Raw genomic sequence first — 16,211 nt, forward strand, 5'->3', positions numbered from 1 at the left:
TTCAGTGAGGAGTTTGATTTTGCTAGAGAGGAGGTCGTTTTAGTTTCCATAGGCCAGGAGGATTTTCCAGGAGGTAGGAGAGACAATTTCCCAGTTAGCAACAAGAATAATGGCTTGACTAGCATAAGTTCTAGGTTGAGCGTGTGACAAATTGTACAGAGGTGACACAGAGCCTGCAAAGAGGGTTTAAACGACTTGCTTTTTAGTTTTCAGTTTGAGTTGGGATTGCTTGGAGACAAGGGTAAATTCCCTCAGATGATTTTTCCAGTATTTCTCTCATATTGGATAACTAGTTGGGCATCCAAATTTATTGTACTTATAATTCACTGTTGCATAATAATAAAGCCCTCAGTTGTTGCACAAATTTTCCCACATTAGGTTTTTCCAAGGACATTTTTCCAAAAATAATTGTGTCAATTTTTATGTGTGTGCTAGCATTTCTTAGTTCCTATATTTTCTTCCCTAGTATTTTATTTGGCGAACAAATTGCAGTGTGAATAATTCGTTAATTTTTCGTAAACAATAAACTGCATAATTAAATTTTTCAATTAGAAGAATTATTTCTAGTTGTTGCATTTCAAGGAATTTTCACATTTCTATGTATGTGGAGTTTATTACAGGGTCCTTGTACTTTGTGACATTTATAGATGATTTTTCCAAGAAGACTTAGATCTACTTCTTGAATACCAAGGGATAAGTCTTCGGTTAGTTTCAAGAGTTGAAAGCTCTTGTGGAGAATCATACAAGGAAGAATATTAAGGTGTTGAGATCAAATAATGGTGTCAAGTATACCTCTAATGAGTTCGAGGATTTTGGCAGGGAAACAGGGATCAAGAAGCTCATGGTATCTTACAGTCCTTAGCAGAATGGGGTTGTTGAGAGGTAGAATAAGGCCATAATGGAGGTTATGGGGGAAATGAAATATAATTAAGAATTGCCTACATTTTTATGGGTGAAGGCCTACAATACAACTATTTATGTGCAAAATAAGAGTCCTCACAAGATATTGGAGGACATGATTCTTGAGGAGACGTTTACGGGAGTGAAACTAGTGATGGAAAATTGACTAAACTGAGAGGTGGGGGGGGGTCAATCATTTTAGTACATTCATGGAAATTATTTTTTTCTTTCTTTTAACTGATTAACTGAAACATTAAATGAGTAGATTAATGCATAATGACCAGCTGATTTAATATGTGACCAATAATTAATAAGTAAACTAAAACATCAAATCAATACATGATAACAACACATATGTACACTAGATATAATTGGAAACCCATGAAGGGAGAAAACCACAATTTTTTTATTGTTGTGATGCAAAGGAAAGCTCCTACTCCCTTATTACATTTGATTTTTTGTAGGCTCCAACCTACAAGAGGTTGCTACCTCAATCTTTTTGCACGCTACAACATGCAAGAAAGCTAAAACTCCCATATGTTTTCCACTGGCTACAACCCATAGGAGGCTCTTACCTCAACAAGATCTGACCTGTTATTTATCAAGCTACAACTTGAAAGGAGACTACAATCCCCTAATACAAACAAGAAACAACATGTTGGCTTACCTGGTCAACAATTTTGCATACCTCCATATTCATCTTTGCCTCTTCTCCCCTTCAAATAAACTTCACATGTGCCATATAACTCACAAAACAATCAACTCTCACATTCTCAAACTAAAAAAAAACTATCTCTTCCTTCCAAAATCACACATTTTATAAAAATAGTTTAATGGATGCTTGTATTCCACATAAGAATATGAAGTGAACAAACTTGACTCTTTACCTTCCACTCATTCATTTTCAAACTCTTCATATTTTGAATATTAGAACAAAAATAAGTGCTCAAATATTATTTTCAACCACATATAATGATAAATACATCAACATAAAGCCAACATATGCAAGCAAGTAACACATTATAACATGTAAAACATTCACTCTTAAATACAAACAATATGCACAAAACATATGAAAGTAATGCATAAATCTTCCAAAGACTTATATATGTTGAGCATCACAACTTCTTCATGCCATTGCCTCAACAACCTTGAATATTTCCTTGTCTGTCATGGAGTCTTTCCTTTGCCTTTGTATTGCATCATAACAATGATCATGCTTTTGTCTTGCCTTGCATCTCTGCAACAACATCTCTCCAAGGGCGATCTCTGCAACAATTCTGCAAGCATTTCTCATAGAACCAAGTACAATGCATCAAACCATCATCTTGAAGCTCCTTTTCCATTTTACTTTGATGATCCTTTTCCATCACCCTTGCTCTTGTTCCTTTATATCAAACATGACTTGTTTTAACTTCCTTGCTTGCTCCTTTCCTTGTTTCTTCTTTGTTGTCACATTTTGTGTTGCTCTTTTTTTGCTTCTTTGCCATCAAATCTTTTGTTTCTTCTTTTCCTTCTTGCAACTCCTTTTCCATCATTCAAAATAATGCCATCAATCTCCCCCTTTAACATCGATGGAAAAACATTTATCCCTTGAGAATCATCTCCTCTCATCTCTGCTTGCCTGCCCCTTTGACATCAATGGCAAAGGGGTCTTCTTGTTTTATATGCATGGTGTCCATTAATGTAAATGCTCTATTGTTTCTAGAAGTACTTCATACTATCTGCTAGGATTTCAAAAAAAATTGTTGTATCATTATTTTTCTTAATTTTAAGGCAATATTGTTTATTGTCTCAATTCTCGATCTCATTCCATTTCTTTCATAAAATCCTAAGAAGGTTTTTGAAGTAAATGAAAGACTACATCAACTTGGGTCTTCAGAGTGATCACCAACCGTGATGACTCATATGAAAAATATACAAAATATCAAAGCATATAATGCCAATACATATATACATATATTAGGGCCTGAATCACCAAATATAAGTTGTTCTTCATTGAATAATATGTATAACACTCTTATATTTTCTTCCTAGACTAAACAAATTCTTTAGGATCTTGGCCTCACGAATCCATAACAAAAGTCTATTTAGTTGTGAATATAGTTTCTAGAACTTTATAAAAACTATGGCCTTATGAAATATTGAGCAATTTCTTTTTGGTACATTGGCATATTATTTTAAAACAGAAATTTGGTGGTCAACCCACGGGGATGCACCTGCTCATATATTTAAATGCCATGCATAACCATGCTCAACATAATCATAGGCTCATATGTACATTAATACACTTCCCAATACCACTCTCAACACCATACTGAAAACATAGCCATAGGCTCATGCATGCGATAACATAAACAAGTGTGGGAAAGGAATTCAAGGCAACACAAACATGAATGTACAACAATCAACAAACAAATACGAATGCACTGTGTATGGTGCAATCAATAAATTGACTTGCATACACTGGTTGTCTCATAAATGTCTATTAGCTAAGCCGAGTTGTAGGAGATATTAGTTGCATTATCAACAACAATGAGATTTAAGCATTCTTCAAAACATGGAGATGCCATATAGAAAACCTCCATGCCATGTGGAGAATTGAGAAATCTGATCCAACAATGTAATGCATTGAATATATATATATATATATATATATATATCTATATATATATATATATATATATATATATATATATATATATATATATATATGCACGCTGCTACAAATAATAAAAATATATACGTTGCTCCAAATTATAGATATCCTGGAATTATATATATAAATAATAGGCTCCAAATTGTTGTGAGAGGATATGAATGCATAGGCCACCAAATATATGAATTCATTTGATATAAAATATACGAGGCATTAAATATATGAGGCATATCTTGCAATGGATATTGTTCTATAACCAATGCGTTGAATGTATTACAATGTGAAATGCTCACCAAACCCACACTGTTTTAAATGTTCACCGATGTAACATTGCACTGTAAAAACATTGAATGCTACCACTGTAAAAACATTGAATGCTACCACTATAAAAATGCACTATAAGAACACACTAAAGCTGTATTGTTTATATGACATAGTGGAAGCCATGAGGGTGAACAAAGTCTGCAATATTAACGCTCTCCATATAAAAAAATATTAACCCTCTCCATAATGTTGAGAAACCAATGCTTATAGGAATTAGGGTTTGATTCCTCTTTCTTAGTAATTACTTGTGAATTATGTTGGTTTCTTTTACTTCTTTATTAGTTTATATTTCATCAAGAAATTACCAAATTATATGAATATGAAGACCACAAAAAAGAGACATAAGACGTACAAACTCAGTCAAGGAAAAACACCTTCAAGGGGAAAACCTAATCCAACTCTTCCACTAGTAGATTCAAATCAAGATGAGACTCTTCAAGACCTCTTAGACCTAGACAAAGACCTCCTCGAACCACCAAGTCAACCCTTCCCTTCAATAGATGATCCTTGTTAAAGTCTCCAAGTAACAACTCCCTAGCAACAAATTCAATCCAGAATTTCGTCACCCTAGCAGCAGAACTTTGACCCCTAGAAACATAATTTCTGACCTACAGTAGACACAAAATTTCATCCCTAACAACTGCCTAGAAACTTTGCATGTGTCAGAGATAGATAGCCAATAAACTTGAATTAGGTCTTCCCAATTTTTTTTGTCCTTCTCTAGCTACTTCGCTCTCCTTTCTTTCTTTCTTCCTTGAAGGTCAAACTTATTGAGTTAATGCTCCAAATAGGTCGAATTGCCTCTCTCTATATAGCCTTTTTGCTTGGTCAAATTTTCATAATGTAGGCCGACTTGGTGTGGAGGTGACAAATAACCTTTTTGACTAAAAAATAAATTTTTTTACATGATACAAAAGCCCAAGAAGGGTCTAATGAAAATTACAATGACTCTAATGACTCAAGACAAAACCTAGAAGCCTTTAATGGAGACTTTGACCTAAAAAACATTGACCCAAAAATGAAACCCATGCTTTAATAAGTCATTTTTTCTTTAATAATAATGTTTCTTTTGACAAATACAATTATGAAGACTGACACTAGTTACATTCTTCAACACTCCCTCTTAACTAGGGAGGTATTCATAATTGCATATATATAAGGGTACAAGGAAGGTCTCAAAATGAAATGAACTACGAAGAGTTCTAGCACACTCAGTGTTATAGATTAGATACCTAACCAGGGTACTCTAATTGGGTGTGACTAAGATGGACTCAATCTTTAACCACTCTAAGTACCATCAAGATTTTAAGCTCTACCATCAACCTAGGGATCTAGATGCGCATCCAAGGTTAGAGCTCCATGACCAACGACACCCTCCCTACTTTGGGATCTAGACATCAACACATAGTCCAACAATATGTCCTCCCAAGAATCTTGCCATAAGATTCTTTATCTCTCCCTATCAACTAAATCTATAACATCAAACAACCCAAGCATGCTTCTAAAATATTCAAACTTTGTATTCATAAGAGATTTCATCAGCACATCAACTACATGTTCATCTGTCGGGGTATATTGTAGATTCATGACACCATCTTGTACATAACTCCAAATGTAGTTGTACATGTTGATATGCTTCATACTTGCATCGAGTATGGGGTCTTCAGACATCTTGATGTTGTTTTGATTATCACAATTTATCATTGTAGGATCTAGAGGCTTTCCAAACAAATCTGACAAGAGTTTTCTTAACCAAACAACTTCCTTTCCTACTTCACATGCAACAACATATTCTACTTTAGCACTAATTAACACAATAGGATCTTGTTTTCTACTCATCCATGAAATCATTGCAGATCCCAAACTAAAACATCCACCAGTAGTGCTTCTTCCATTAGTCTCACTACCACCCCATTCAGAATTGGTAAAATTGTTAACTTCAATTCCTTTCCATCATACTTCGGACAATGACGTATTGTGACACGTAGGTATCTCAAAATATGCTTGGCAATTATCCAATGGCCATGACAAGGATTCAACTGAAATTAACTAAGAACACTTACCACAAAACATATATCAGGTATCATATTCACCAAGTACATTAGATAACACACCAACTTATGATAGCTAGTAGGATCGACGAGACTAGATTTAGAGCTTCTCAACTTCTTGAGATCAGTGATCATGGGAGTAGTCATAGGTTTGGAATCCATCATACCGAATTTTTGCAACATCTTGATTGTGTATTTACCTTGACCCAAATAAATCTCACTAGGTTTTTGCCAAACTTCCAAGCCCAAGTGATAGTAAATGTGTCCCAGATATTTCATCTCGAATTCAACTTCCAACATTTTCTTGAATTCTAGTATTTTGCACTCCACACTTGTAATAAACAAATCATCCACATATAGTAGTATAATGACTGGTTCATTCTTCACCACCTTAATGTAGAGGTTTTCATCGAAAAAACTTTTAACGAACCCAATTCTTAAGAGATATGCATCCATGCTTGCATATCATTCCCTAGGAGCTTGCTTCAAGCCATATCGGGATTTCTTGAGTCTAGAAACATGTGTATCTCTGCTATTTATTTCAAATCCTTCCAGTTGTTCAATGGATACTTCTTCATCATTGTTTCCATTTAGAAATTTTATTTTGACATCCATTTGATGGATGTTCCATCCCATAGTTGTAGTTAGCGAAACCAAAGATCTTATAGTAGTATACCTAGCAATAGGAGCAAAAGTTTCTTCATAGTCTATACCTTCCTTTTGTGAGAAACCTCTTGCAACAAATATAGATTTTTATTTGTCTATGCTTCCATCAACAACTTGTTTGATTTGTAAATCCATTTTGAAGTGACAACCGATTTGTCACTTGGTCTAGGAATGATTTCCCATACCCCATTATTCATGATGGATTGATATTATTCTTGCATTGCCTTCTTCCATTCTTCTTGATGAGAATCTTCTTCAAATGTAGTTGGTTCAACTTCTATCAATTTTTTCATGTATGTCACATATCTTGAATATCTCTTTGGTATTTTTCTTTCTCTAAAAGTTCCTTTAGTAGCTCCATGTCCTTCAACATCTTCAAGTGTAGCTTTTAACCAATTTAGTATTTTCTTTGTTTTGGGAATGATCACAAGTTGAATAGGCTCACTTGGTCCTTCTTCTTCTTGGTTTGTAGTTTTCTTTTCATGATGCTCTTCTTCTTCAAATAGTGGTGCATCTTCATCATCAGATTCGATTGGTATATCCTTGGATCTTTTGTAGGCATGATTTTCATCAAATATAGCATCCCTGCTAACTTCAATTTGTCTTCCTTCATTGATGTAAATTCTATATGCCTTTGAAGAAAGACTATAACCAATGAAGATCCCTTTTATGCTTGTGGAATCCAATTTCTTTCGCTTGTCTTTTGGAACATGGATGTATGTAGGACACCAAAAGATTCAAAGATGTTCTACATATGGCTTCTTCCCTGTGAATGCTTCTTCCAACATCATTTATCAAGGATTCTATGAGGACTTCTATTTTGTATATATATTGTTGTTATTGTTGCTTCTCCCCATAGAAACTCTGGTATATCTTGATCGAATATCATAGTTTGTATACATTCTTTAATTGTTTTATTTTTCCTTTTTGCAACTCCATTCTGATCGGGGTTGTAGGAACAATGAGCTCTCTCTTAATACCTACTTCTTTACAATATGCAATTAATTATTTTGAAGTGTATTCCCATCCATTGTCAGATCTCAAGGTCTTTATTTTTCTTTTGTTTAATGCCTCCTCTTTGGATCTAAATTCCTTGAACTTTTCAAATACTTCATCCTTTATTTTGAGAAGTTAGAGCCATGTCTTTCTAGAATGATCATCAATGAAGGTCACATAATAAATATGGCCTCTAAGAGATTGTTAGAAATTGGCCCAAACACATCAGAATTAATGAGGTTTAATATTTCCTTAGACCTTGTATCACTACTTGTAAAAGGTTTCCTTGTATTCTTTCCCAAAGAACATCCCTTACATACTCCTTCATGTTCTTCCTTGAACTTGGGGATTCCCTTTACCATTTGACTAAGTGAGGGTATTATCTTGTAATGAATATTCCCATATCTTCTATGTCATAGTTTGATATGATTGATCTCCATGTGAACTAGGGCTTGAGGAGATGGCGTTATAATTATATATAGCCTTCCTTCACGAACTCCAATAACTTTTGCTTTTTCAATACTTGAATCCTTTACCCAAACCAAAACTTTACCATCTACAAAGGAAACCCTATATCCTTGATATTCTAAACAATAGATGGAAAGTAAATTCTATTTCAAACCTAGGACATAGAGTATGTTGTTGAGGTGTATTTTTCTCCACTTTTCAGCGTCAGTGGTGTAGATCCAAGGCCCTTGGCTGCATAGTTGTTGTTATCTCCTAGATCCACTTCATGTGATGATGGTTCCCTTGATAGAGTGAAGTTATCCACTTTCTCCCATCATATGACTTGAGGCTCCACTATCAATGATCCATGTGTTGTCATCATCAAGAGTACCTATAAGTGCAACCAAGAATCCTTCACTCTTGACTTTTCTAGATAGATTGTAGATGATTCTTCTAATATAACTTCCGAAAATTCTTACAATATTGAATCCCATATTCAACTAACTTTCCATATAGGGAATAACCTTTTCTTTCAAGCCACCGAGGTGATCTTCAACCTTCTTCGACAATAGCTCTAAAACCATGTTGAGAAATCAATGCTTATAGGAATTAGGGTTTGATTCCTCCTTCTTGATAATTGCTTGTGAATTATGTTGGATTATTTTACTTCTTTATTAGTTTATCTTTCATCATACAATTACCAAATTATATGAATATGAAGGCCACAAGAATAAGAGACGTAAGGTGTAGGTGCTCAGTTAGGGAAAAACCCCTTCAAGAGGAAAACCTAGTCCAACTCTTCCACTAGTAGATTCAAATCAATATGAGGCTCTTTAAGACCTCTTAGACATAGACAAAGACCTCCTCCGACCATCAAGTCAACCCTTCCCTTTAATAAATGATCCCTTTCAAAGTATCCAAGTAACAACTCCCCAATAACAACTTTAATCCAGAATTTCGCCCCCCTCGCGATAGAACTTGGATCCCTAACAATCGAATCTCAGACCTACATTAGACACATAATTTTGGCCCCAACAACTACCTAAAAACTTCACAGGTGTGAAAGATAAAAAACCCATAAACTCGAATTAGGTCTTCCCAACCAATTTTGTCCTTCTCTAGCTACTTCGATCTCTTTTCTTTCTTTCTTCCTTGAAGATTGAACTTGTTGGTTGAATGATCCAAATAGATCGAACTGCTTCTCTATATTTAGCCTTTCTTTTTAGTCGAATTTCCCTAATGTAGGCCGACTTCATGGGGACAGGTCCAACTTGGTGTGGAGGTGAAAAATAACCTTTTTGACCCAAAAATAAATATTTTTACATGATACAAAATATTAAGAAGGGTCTAATAAAAAAGACAATGACTCTAATGAATCAAGAAAAAAACCTAGAAGCCTTCAATGGAGGATTTGAACTAGAAAAAAATGACCCAAGCATGAAACCCATGCTTTAATAAGTCATTTTTTCTTTAATAATATTTTTTCTTTTGATAAGTACAATTATGAAGATCGACACTAGTTACATTCTTCAACACATAGAAGCATACATTAATTATCTCCACAAAAAAACATATATTAATGAAATATTAACGTTGGAAAAGAGTATGAATGCTACCAATTAATATGAACACCTCCAAGACCTAATGACCATATTTTGTTCCATGGCCAGGATGACGTCCACATCCTCCTTATGTTTCTCCTCCACCTACCATATCAACATAATGTAGATATCAACACGTCCCATACATATGCCATAACAATTCCATAGCACATTATAAATATATCAATGCAACAGTTGTAAGCCAACGCTCTGTAATAACCCAACACCATATAAATATATATTAACCAACAAGTTGGAAATACAATTAAACACCCCCCAATGGGCTAAATGTCGGCACATAAACTAGCGAGTAGTCTACAACTTGTAAGCATTATTTGTAGTTGCAACCTCAACTATCTCAGCTTCCACCTCCTATTGTATTCGATCATAATGATGAGTCAACTGGCATGCATCCTCCAAAGGGACTCACGTAAGGGCTTTGCACCTTGAACACCAAGCATCTTATGTAAGTCCTTCCTCTCCTTCTCCATTTCATTATGATATTTTCCAAAAAAGAGAGAAGCTCTAGCAAGTTCCGAATTTGAGTTGGGACCATCATTCACATATTTGCAGTAGTCACTAGAGAATTTTATTACATATTCCATCTAGGTCAAAATATATGACACCACTTCGGCCATAATACATAACACCAATATATTCAATCTTGGTCACAATATATAACACCACCTCAGTCATAATATATAACGTCGATATATATATATATATATATATATATATATATATATATATATATATATCTATATCTATATGTGTGTGTGTGTGTGTTAAATATATATATATATATATATATATATATATATATATATATATGTTAAATATGTGATTTTTTTTTTTAACATTAAATTAATGAAAAGCATTTAGATTTTCATCTCTCTTGAGGACGTGACAACATTGGATTCTCTGAGAGTCTCAGCATTGGATTTGGTGGAATGATATGATATGATATTTTAAGGTCCACTAGACTAAAAATAGTCTATGAGACCATTAGTTCCCTGTTTTTTTCCTTTTGCAATTAAATCCTTTTCTTATTCAAATTGATGATGAGCTGGACCAACCTTCCAATAATCCCCTCACTGAAAAGACAATGCCAAGAAATTGATGCTAACATATTCCTATAACTTTCTCTGATGTCTTTGAATGCATCACATTCCAAAATGAATTTATTTATTTATATTTATATTTATTTTATTTTATTGTTATTTTTATTTTTATTATTATTTTTTTAATTTTTAATTTTAATTTTAATTTTATTTTAATTTAATTTTAATTTTAATTTTATTTAATTTAATTTAATTTTTTTTTTTTTTTTTTGATTCCACTGACCTAGACGTGCAAAATGTACACACCTGTTCTTCCCAAGCTTCTTTCGACCTTTTCCAACGTCTTGTTTCACACCGAAGTTGATGTGAGTTGGTCCTTAATTGAGAAATAAGAACCTTTTTCCTCCACAGAATGCTAGCTCCAATGAACTCTTTTTGCTGTAGATCACACGAAGGTTTGAATTCCTCAATGTAGTACTTCTTCTTTCTACCCAACCCTTTTCCCCATATCTTTTAACGAAACTTCTCCATAACAAAATTATTTAGCTCCTTCCTATTTGTGGGATAGGCATTGAAGTAGATATTCTATTTTTGCATCCATGTGTAGTTTTGTTTCATACATGTTTTCTTTATTTCACTCATGCCTTCATTGATGATAACATTAGGCCATCTACCTACTCCAATTTTCTCAATTCTTTTTAGATATCTTATGAGTTGCACCATAGGAATTACTTCGATGAGAGTTTCTCCTGTTTCACTCAATATTATCCCATAAGGGGTCAAACATTTTATTTTGAACTTGCTCATGATCAAGCATTTTTTGATTTTCTCAATTTGTTTCCATTTTGAGATGGGGGTGCTGCTAGCCCACAATTCACATCCATATAGCATCAGTGGACAAACTAGGAGTCAAAAAATCACTTTAATTGTTTTCCAATCCCATAACTATGCCTCTCTACATTTGTTTTGAAGAGAATATAATGCTTTCCACCCTCCTAAAATTCTTTGACTGACTGCAGTCCTCCCAATTAAGTTTGTTGTTGAAATCAATCCCGAGGTACTTGTACTCATTTACTTCTTCAAGAATGTTGCCTTCAAAGAAGAAAGTAAGCTGGCTCTATTTCCTTTTATTAGAGAAAATAATTATTTTGGTCTTGCTAGTATTGACTTGTAATCCATGGGTGCATTTGTAATCCATGGGCCGATTTAGTAATCAATACAATATCATTAGCATATAAAAGAAGCTTTATCACAAATTCCCCCAACCGAACACCATCTCCACCTTGCAGATTTACCCACTCTTCTAGTTTATCAATATATAAACCAAAAAGGGTGGGGGATAAAGGGAAACCTTGCCTAACTCCAATGTCAGTTCTAAAGCTTTATGAAATATTCGTTGAAGTTCTAATTTTGACTTTTACCTCTTCATAAAGTCTATGGACAACAACTCTATAATGCAAAGGAATTTCAAGTTCTTCCATTCTATGCCACAACTTATCTGATCCAGGTGGATATTGGTGGCCAGCCGCCAAGTCCACTTGGACCCCCACCATTGTTCCTTTCAGCTTTTTAGCTTCCTTAATTGTAGCACAGTTTACTATTTTAGCAGTTTTTCAGATCCTGAACTTTCGAAGTAGTTTTGAGGCCCTAAACGACGTTTTTTTGGGAAAATTAGAAGCAACATGGGTCCATGGACCGATGTTGCTCTTACAAAGTTGGAGTTCTCGGATAGATCTTTTTAACGAGATATTGTGTGTGTCAAACGGAGATCGTAAGCCAAAGTTACGACCCTGGGAAGTTGATGTACCAATTTACCCAAACGGGGCCCACAGTTTGGCGTTTCATCTTCTAGGGTTAGGGTTTTGGATGTTTAGGGTTTTTCATTGTTTCTCAACAATAAATAGGCCTTCGAGCCTCATGGTAACAAAGTTCAGAGGCATGTAGCCATCACATCTCTTCTTAGAGATAAGCTACCATCACCCTAGCTGGTTTATTTCCGTTTATGTTTGTAAGCATATTTCGTTATTTTACATTAATGAAATGAAGTATTATTTCCGCCGCATCTCTGTGTTATGGTTATCTCTGTAATTTTTTGTGTTCCTGTTTAAATTCGGATCAGTGGTATCAAAGTGGTCTACTTTTTATCTGTTTTTCTTTGCATGTCCCCAACGAGGTCAGGATATAAGGAGTTAGGGCTTGAACTGGTCGAACCTTTGCAAGACCAGCCTCACAAATTCCGACGGCCTCCCATGGCGGATGAAAAGAATGACAAGGGGGTAGGATATCCTATCAAAATCTTGCTCGAAGAAGCCCTCGAGCGACAAAGGAACGCGATGATGGACAACTTTGCCCAGATCCTTCAACAACTACCTAGGGGTGATGCATCAACTTCCAACAGCTACTCTGGAAATGCTACAATGTTTAAGGTACAAGTTAATTTTGAAATCCCCATATTCGTGGGTCAGATAGCTGCAGATGCTGTCGATAAATGGTTAAATATGCTAGAGGGTTATTTTTCTGTTCATGATTTTTCTAGTCAATAAAATATTATTTTCGCTCTTCTCAAAGCAGCCCCCCACGTCAAGGACTAGTGGGAAACCTACTGCGAGCAGAAGGATGAAAGTACAGGCTCACTATTTTCAATCGCACCCACTTGGAATTAATTCTAGGATGCCATCAAGGAGCAGTACTACCCTGTCGGAAGCTATGAGGATCAATACATAAAGAGGACCATGCTGCGGCAGGGAAGGGACCAAGATGTGCCAGAGTTTACCAATATTTTCCATACCCTTCGCACAAAGTTGGGTATCAAGGATTCAGAGCATCATTTGATACTCAAATACCATGGCTACCTACATAAGTACATCCAGGAAGAAATAGAATTCCTAAACATCTCGTCGCTTGGCACAACATACTGATATGCCGTCAAGGTCGAGCAAAAGTTTAAACAGAAGAAGCGAGACTTTGGATCTGCGAATCCGAAGCAAGGGAAAGGTGGCCCCAAACCACAGAACAAAGGACATAGCCCACGCGGGGCGGCCCAAGACAACTCGCCAAAGCTGCAAGCAAAGAACAACGTTGCGAAGCCGAAAAAGGACACAGGAAAGTGGTGTGAGTTCCATAAGAGCTCCACTCACAAAATAAGTGAGTGTCGGACCAAGTAGTCACTGGTGGCCGAGCTAAAGGTTGCAGAATCAGATGCATGTTCTGACTCTGAGTCAGAACCCAACAAGGGTAATGACAAAGGGAAGCAGATTATCGATGCAGAGCCCAACGCCACTGTTGTCACCATGAAGATCCAGAAGGAGGAACTCGAAGATCCAGAGGAGGAGGAGCGGCTCTTCCACTCCCAGATGTGGGTAAAGGGCTACCGCTACAGTTCATTGTCGATAGCAGGAGCCAAAAGAACCTCATTTTGGTAGAGGTCGTGAAGCAGCTGGGCTTACCGACCACAACACATCCACAACCATACACCATCGGGTGGCTTCACCAAGGACGGGATCTTCGCATGAGCTAGTAGTGTCGCCTTCCATACAACATCAAGCCCTTCACGGATGAGGTATTGTGTGACATTGCTCCCCTTGAAGTTTGTGATGTATTATTAGGACAACCATACTTGTGGAAGTAGCATGCTGTGTATGAATCAAGGCCCTGTGCTGTTATTGTTACCCTGGGAAATAAGTTGTATAGGATACCAGAGGTAGCATTGCCTACCACCATCTCTTTGGATACTGCAAAACAATGTAGTAAGCTCATTTCCAAAACCGGGAAATTTTTTTTCCTGATGATATGCCCTTAAAGAAAGAAGAAGAAAATGGCCATGACCTCCAGATAGGGCCCCTCTGCATGACAACTACAAATGGACAAGGTCATGGGGGAGTACGAGGACATCTTCACCTCCCCCATAGGGGTTCCTCTGCACTGTCAGGTCAAGCATTCCATCAATTTGACCCTAGGTGCGCCGCTGCCTAATGGACCAATCTGTCGATGCTCCATTTTGGAGAACAATGAAATCAAGAGGCGAATTCAGGAGCTACTGCAGAAAGGTCACATCAATCTGAGTTCATCGCCCTGTGGGAGCCCAATCGTGTTGGTACAGAAGAAGGATGGGACTTGGAGACTCTGTATTGACTATCGGGCACTGAACAAGATCACTGTCCGTAGTAGGTACTCGATCCCACGGATTGATGACCTCCTGGGCCAATTGAAGGAGGCAAAATATTTCAGCAAGATCGATTTGAAGTCAAGATATCACCAGGTATCAATCAAACCCTCCGATGTGTGGAAGACTACCTTCAAAGTCAAGGAGGTCCTTTTCGAATGGTTGGTTATGCCTTTCGGATTGACGAATGCTCCTGCAACCTTCATGAGGCTAATGGATGACATCTTGCGGCCATTCACCAAATCATTTGTAGTGGTATACTTGGATGACATCTTGATCTTCAGCCAGAGTTGGGAAGAGCACCTCCAACACATCCGAGAGGTTCTCCAAACACTGAGGCAACACAAGTTATGTGTCAATTTGGAGAAATGCACTTTTGGCATGACCTAGGTTTAGTATCTGGGATACATTATCGATGAACTGGGGGTGCATGTGGATCCAGCCAAGATCCAAGTCATTTAGGATTGGCCATCTCCAACCACTCTGACAAAGCTCCACAACTTTCTAGGTCTTGCCAACTTCTACCGCAAGTTTGTGTTGGGATTTTCTCATATCACTTGACCCTTGAGTCAAGTGACCAAGGGAGGAGCGAAAGAAAAATTATTTTGGTCTGAATCTCAACAGAAGGAATTCATAGAGTTGAAAGATCGCCTCTGCTCGGCACCAGTGCTCACATTAGCAGACTTGCAACAACCATTTGAGGTCAAGACAGATGCCTCTAACTATGCTATTGGGGTAGTCCTTACTCAACACGGGCATCTAGTGGCATATCATAGTGAGACACTTTCAGAAACAGTCTGGAAGTATCCCACTTATGACAAAGAGATGTATTCCATTGTGCAGGCCCGCCGACAATGGAAGCATTACATTTTGGGGACGGAAATGGTCATCCACATAGACCACCGATCCCTGCAATTCATACAGACCCAAGGGAAATTGCAGAATGATCGCCATCAGAAGTGGTCCACATACCTACAACAGTGCCATTTGAATATCAAGTATAAGAAGGGTAGCACCAATAATGTTGCAGATTTCCTTAGTCAACCACCGGTCATGGCATTAACCACTGTGCTCAACTCTTGTGGGTAGGAGACTTCTGATTGGCCACTTCTCTACAAAAGCAACCCAAAATTCAGCCACACATACCAGACACTCTTGAAGGGTCAGCATGTTCCAAATTTTCACCTTCAGGATGCCCTGTTATGCCACCTGGGTCACCTTTGTGTTCCTTCAAGTGAGAGTGCCAAGATGATTTGGGAAGCACACCACAGTTGGGCTGTTGGGCATTTTGGGGTCGAGAAAATGGTGGCAGTAGTGCAAAAGTATTTCTATTGGTCGAATCTT

The 16,211-nt window shown here is 36.8% G+C and overlaps 1 pseudogene; it reads right to left on the reverse strand.

Annotated features, from left to right (window-relative positions):
- The window catches only part of LOC149243565 (protein ZINC INDUCED FACILITATOR 1-like), a 115,380-nt pseudogene that overhangs the window by 28,833 nt on the left and 70,336 nt on the right, over positions 1–16,211 (reverse strand).

This window comes from Pinus tabuliformis, chromosome 8, assembly GCF_031772625.1.
Source record: "Pinus tabuliformis cultivar Carrire ecotype Pingquan chromosome 8, CPIR1, whole genome shotgun sequence".
Taxonomy (NCBI): Eukaryota; Viridiplantae; Streptophyta; class Pinopsida; order Pinales; family Pinaceae; genus Pinus; species Pinus tabuliformis.